The following is a 5,773-nucleotide window of genomic DNA, read 5'->3' as shown; positions in this document are numbered from 1 at the left end:
CTCGCTACATCATTAAATGAAGAAAATATTTTTCATTTAAATTTTAAAATGCATTTGTTAATATGCATATGTATTCTATGTTGTCTAATGTTATGTCCATTAGACTAAGTCTGGAAAGCTCATTTAAATCCTGGAGAGTCCATTTATGTGTTTCGTTTCTTTGATCTTTACTAATAAATGTTTCCGCTTATTATTAAATATTTAATTCTCGTGGTGATTCATAAAATTGACTCAAATAAGTAAAACTTTTTTTCTCATGAAGATTTATCTCCTCGGTATTAAGTCTTAAACAGACATTTCCGTGACTATGAAAATCTTAATTTGTGAAAATGGATTTATTTAAATATATTTTCTACATTTTTCTTATTTTATTTCGGACTATTAGTCTCATCTTATCTTTTTATTGGTTCACAACGTTTCGGCCAACTTCCTCCGGCCTTCGTCAGGTGGTAACCGCGACGGATAGGAACTTCGAATCTCCTAACTGCATTCTCAGCCATCACTGCCATCCGTAGTTGTTGTCGTCTCACCACATTTTTGACCAATTACCTCTGGCACGCTTTGGGTGGGATTGAAACCGCTATCTTCAGACAAAAACAGACTGAAGATAGCGGTTTCAATCCCACCCAAAGCGTGGCAGAGGTAATTGATCAAAAATGTGGTGAGACGACAACAACTACGGATGGCAGTGATGGCTGAGAATGCAGTTAGGAGATTCGAAGTTCCTATCCGTCGCGGTTACCACCTGACGAAGGCCGGAGGAAGTTGGCCGAAACGTTGTGAACCAATAAAAAGATAAGATGAGACTAATAGTCCGAAATAAAATAAAAAATTAACATACAATGCTCATCTCAAAAATAAAAAAAAATCCAATAAGGAATAATATATATATATATTTTCTACACTTTCTAATAAATGGCTAATGAATGCCCGCCCGTTTGTATATTCACTATAATCAAACGTTACACACTCATTCAATCTTACCTATACTGTGTATAGTGGATATACTATCATGTTGGGTGTTATATCTCTGCAGTTATGAATAGATACTGCAATTATTTAACTCGCTTTACTTATATAAGATTTCATATTCTGATGAGCATGAATGCAAAGAATTTTATTTGGTCTAAGTGCTTATATAACCTACTTAAACTAATATAAATATAGCTCTTAGATATTTATGAAATATATCACTGAGCTTAAATACATAATTGCCGATTGAGGTTATGTGAACGAATAAAATATGTTCTTTTTGCATATAAGTATAATTACAAATAAACTTAATTAAACTAGGAAAAAACGTGTACCAGGACGGATAACTAAACTCTAGGAATAGCACAATATTAAACCACTTTTATATCTCCTTGAAAAAAAATTTAATACATATAATGATACTAATAGAATCGTTATTTCAATTTTAAACAAAGTCAGTTGAATAATTTTAATTTTGGAAACTATTCCAAATCTAAGCGAGTCTTGAGAAGAAAGTAATATTTTCCTTTTAAAACACGGCAACTTTGTGGACTTGTATGATATTTTTAAACCTATTATGTTATATCGTTTCATCTATTTAGCATGTACTTAAATTATTGATTTTAGACATTTTTTAAACATGATAGTATATCCACTATACACAGTATAAATAAGATTGAATGAGCGTGTAACGTTTGATTATAGTGAATATACAAACGGGCGGGCATTCATTAGTCATTTATTAGAAAGTGTAGAAAATATATTTAAATAAATGCATTTTCACAAATTAAGATTTTCGTATCACGGAAATGTCTATTTAAGACTTAATACCGAGGAGATAAATCTTCATGAGAAAAAAAAATTTATATTTCATTACACATTTCAAACTAAACATGATGAAAATAGTAAAGGAGCTATACTTACTTATTTGAGCCAATTTTATGAATCACCACGAAGATTAAATATTTAATAATAAGCGGATACATTTATTAGTAAAGATCAAAGAAACGAAACACATAAATGGCCTCTTTAAGTTTGAATAAAAGAGTAGTTTATGCCAGCCCCTAACAGAAAATTAGAGCCCTTATGTAGTAGTTACTTAAAACCGTTTATATATCTTTGCAATTATCTCTATATTTATAAACTGGAATCGATTTTCATACGTAACTTTCGTCATTATATGGTTATAAGTAGACACTTTCTATAAAAAAATCTTACGCTCAAAAATTACAGTTACTAGTAACGCATGTTCCTAGCCCATAAAACATACAGTTTGCCCTCATTTAATGATACTTACATTTTCCTAGTGGATGTTCTCTCTCAAATACGTAATCTTACTAAAAGAATGGTAAAGGCTTAATCTTTGATGCAATTCACTCCTATTCCATCACTCAAAATAACCGCTTAATAATAGGTTAACTTCCTAGTATGTAGATTGTTTGTTATTTGACTTTCTTCACATGGGTATTTACTATATAATACATTACATTTATAGATTCGTTAAACAAACGCCCATTATTCTTAATGGTTTAATTTAATAACAGACTGAATCTACTAGTTCATAATATATATTAAGATTTCACGCACTTAATTGTAAGAATTGGAGATCGTAAACAAACAGTTCAACAAGCAACGATTACGTATACAAATATCATGAAAAAACTGTGTGTTTTACATATCGTCCTATTTAATTAACTTTCTTTTACTTCAACTTAGCAATACAATTAAAAACAAAACTACTAAAATTCATTGTCCGTACGCGTACATTAACCTTCATAGAAGTCATTGTATTTGCATGGAAATATGCTCGAGATTTTATTTAGATAGTTCTAAATTAACAGTGACCGGTACGGTATCTCAAGCCAATCAAAACAATGCCTGATGGAACTCTTTGCTTCTTAAGAACATAAGATGCTTTTAGATAGTAACAGACGACATTAAAAATTCGCTATTTTCCTTCACTCATACTTATGGATGGTATCTGGTATAGCACCGAGCAATTCAAAACAAACCAATCAACCAACCAAACAAACAACAAAAACGGATTTTAATTTTAAGGCACAATTTTAACATGGCAAACTAACTGAATTTAATTTTATTGTTTTCTGTTCTTCTACATTGGCCTTCCTTTTTGGAGATGTTAATTCTGATTTACTAATTATTCCGCTGTAGAAGGTGTTACATATATTTTCAATCGTAATATGAAAGACTGTAATGTACACACTGTTAATACGGCACGGGATTTGAGGCCTGCTTTTTTGTGGTTGGTATTTTTATGTTCAATTATTTTTTACGGTGGTTGTGTTTATTAACTAGTGTTTATACAGATAACTGAACACATTACATAGAAAATTCCTGATTAATCGCCCCCTTAATAAGACACTTTATCAAATCTCTAATACCAACTATTACTACGATATTATCTCATTGATTATTGTACACAAATAATCCTTATCCCTGAGTGGCTTGCGGGCCTTGATAAGTGGTGATCCCCATATAAAAAAATTATTTTTATAAAATTTTCAAGTTAAATTAAGTTTATGGTATCTCTGTTTATTACATTGTAAGGAAAATAAACACAGAAAAACACACCAGGAAGAAATCTTATGATGAAGACGTTTTTATTATAAGTTAGGGTTACACAAAACCTTTACATTACACTTTAAAAAATTTAACATAAAAAATATACCCAGGTAGGTAAGAGAGTAACTATATCTGCCTCGAGTAACATTTATTTGCTATATATTTGTTTTCGTTTGTGCACACTTTTTCGTTTTAGCTCTTTTGTTTCTCAAATTGTTAGCTGAAAGTACAAATAATTTGAAAAAGACATCTTCCCAATCTTAAGAATATTTGAAACAAAAATATGATTTTTTATATGAAACAGAAAATAAATTAGAATGAGACAATTTCTTTCAATATCGTTTGTAAATTTGAAATTTCAATATTAAAATTGGAACTTTAAGATAGCCACAAACAATATTAGACTTCACAATCTGCTTGCCTTAAACAATGGCTTTTGATCGATTACATCTCTCCTTTGATCGGCAACTGGTCATGAAGTGAGCGCTCAATGTACCTTAAATTACAAGAAAGTTATTTCCAACTGCCAAAGCTTAAATATTTATTATTATTTATAATTCTGTTCTTTGCACTTATTTTAAGGATGTTGAAGCGTAATAGCCAGAAAGGTAGATGTGGAATGTTTAGGGAGGGTCTACGATGAGTAAAGTAGTTAAAAATTACTTTTTCAGGTTAGGATTTTCACGTTAAATTAAAATTTAACAGTAGTTATGTTCATTAAATTGTAAAATGAAATAGATTATTTTGACCCCACCCTCCTCATGTTAAAAATGTGTAAAGTGTGTCTTCCTTTTCTTTGAGGGGGGGCATATTACTTTTTAATGGTATGTTGTGTTTAGTAAACTGTAAGGTGCAAGTATAGGAATTTCGAAAGTGTCACTTCACGGTCGCATCGTGCACATTTGGAAGAGAGAGAATCAATGCTATCATCCTACTTTAAGTATTGCATCTTTTCACGATTGTAAGTTAAGGAGAACGTTGTGAGTCAATTGGCATCACCAGTGCGCAAAGCAGAGAGTGCACAAATTCCACGTCATCTCACTTAACATTCGCGGATCCAAAATTAACGAAGTTGTTATTCCAATTTCGAACCCTCGACATCTTAGAAATTAGAATCTGAAAACATAATAATTAATTTAAAGTCTTCCAATTTACTTGACTCCCCACGAGGGCAGAGTTATACATGACGGTCGTTTTTTTAATGTGGGAAAAGGAATAAAAATTAAAATTATCTCAGTCGTGGAGGATTTCTCCTCCACTAGCTGAGAACAAAAATTTAATTCTAGTATCAAAACAAATACTACACTTGATCTTGGCCCGAAAGCCAAGAAATTAATTTAAAGTGTTTCCTAATGTTTTGATATCACCCCACTTGTAATTAAATGTTCATTTATTTGTTATTGCATTATGTTCTAATATCTACTGTATTTAGATGTAGGGTAAGGATAGGTACTGTTTGTTTCATTTTTTTAGACTTTTAAAATTTAATGAGCGCTTTCATATGAATTGGAACAATAGGCGATTTATGTGTAAAACACTTTTTAGGATACGATAATTTTAGGACAGAAAAGTAAATCAGGAACCAATTAATATCTAGAGGTTCCATTTTAGATAGAAATAAATATTTTACGTGGCTGGAGAATTGTAACCTCATTGTAAATTTCTAGATTTTAAATTACAATTTCCCAGCGTTATCTTATGGCTTCCCGATCAATGACACGTTGCCTCTTCAAGAGGCCTATGGGCTTCCGTTTGAGGGACGCTGCTATATAGTTAGTCGCTAGTATCTGGCAAGGTTTATTGATGCACGTAGTCTTGTCAGTTGCGGATACGCATCAACTCGTTCTCTGGTAGCCTATTCTGGCTTTATGGCAGAGGGCGATTTTAATGCATAAAAATGTCTCTACAAACAGGCGAGATTCCTGTAGAATATAGTATGTAATTCACCTTCATATGAGATGTTAAGGCTGAGGTCTAAATTTGCAAAAGATCCAGAACTGTTCTGGTGCTAAATATAGTGAACTCGTTGTGTTGGTCCTTGTTAATTAAATGTGCTTATGCTTAAGTTCGCCTCCTCATAGTACGTCAAGCATAAGAATGTCGTCCATGTATCTTGTGTTGAAAATGTATAAATCGAAGAGTTTAAGGGTATGTCATTCTAGTTTATCAATGAATGCGATGGCAAGCAGTCCTGATATTCATTTATTATATATATATA

The 5,773-nt window shown here is 31.6% G+C and overlaps 1 pseudogene; it reads right to left on the bottom strand.

The window, feature by feature from the left end:
• Window positions 1-4,758: 4,758 nt before the first annotated feature.
• LOC145284282 (U2 spliceosomal RNA) lies at window positions 4,759-4,891 on the bottom strand (annotated as a pseudogene).
• Between the last annotated feature and the right edge of the window lie 882 nt (window positions 4,892-5,773).

This window comes from Euprymna scolopes, chromosome 8 (genome assembly GCF_053919585.1).
Source record: "Euprymna scolopes isolate OS-2025 chromosome 8, ASM5391958v1, whole genome shotgun sequence".
NCBI classification, from domain to species: domain Eukaryota; kingdom Metazoa; phylum Mollusca; class Cephalopoda; order Sepiida; family Sepiolidae; genus Euprymna; species Euprymna scolopes.
Note: the sequence above shows the minus strand (reverse complement) of the source record. Positions and strands in the feature narration are given on the sequence as shown.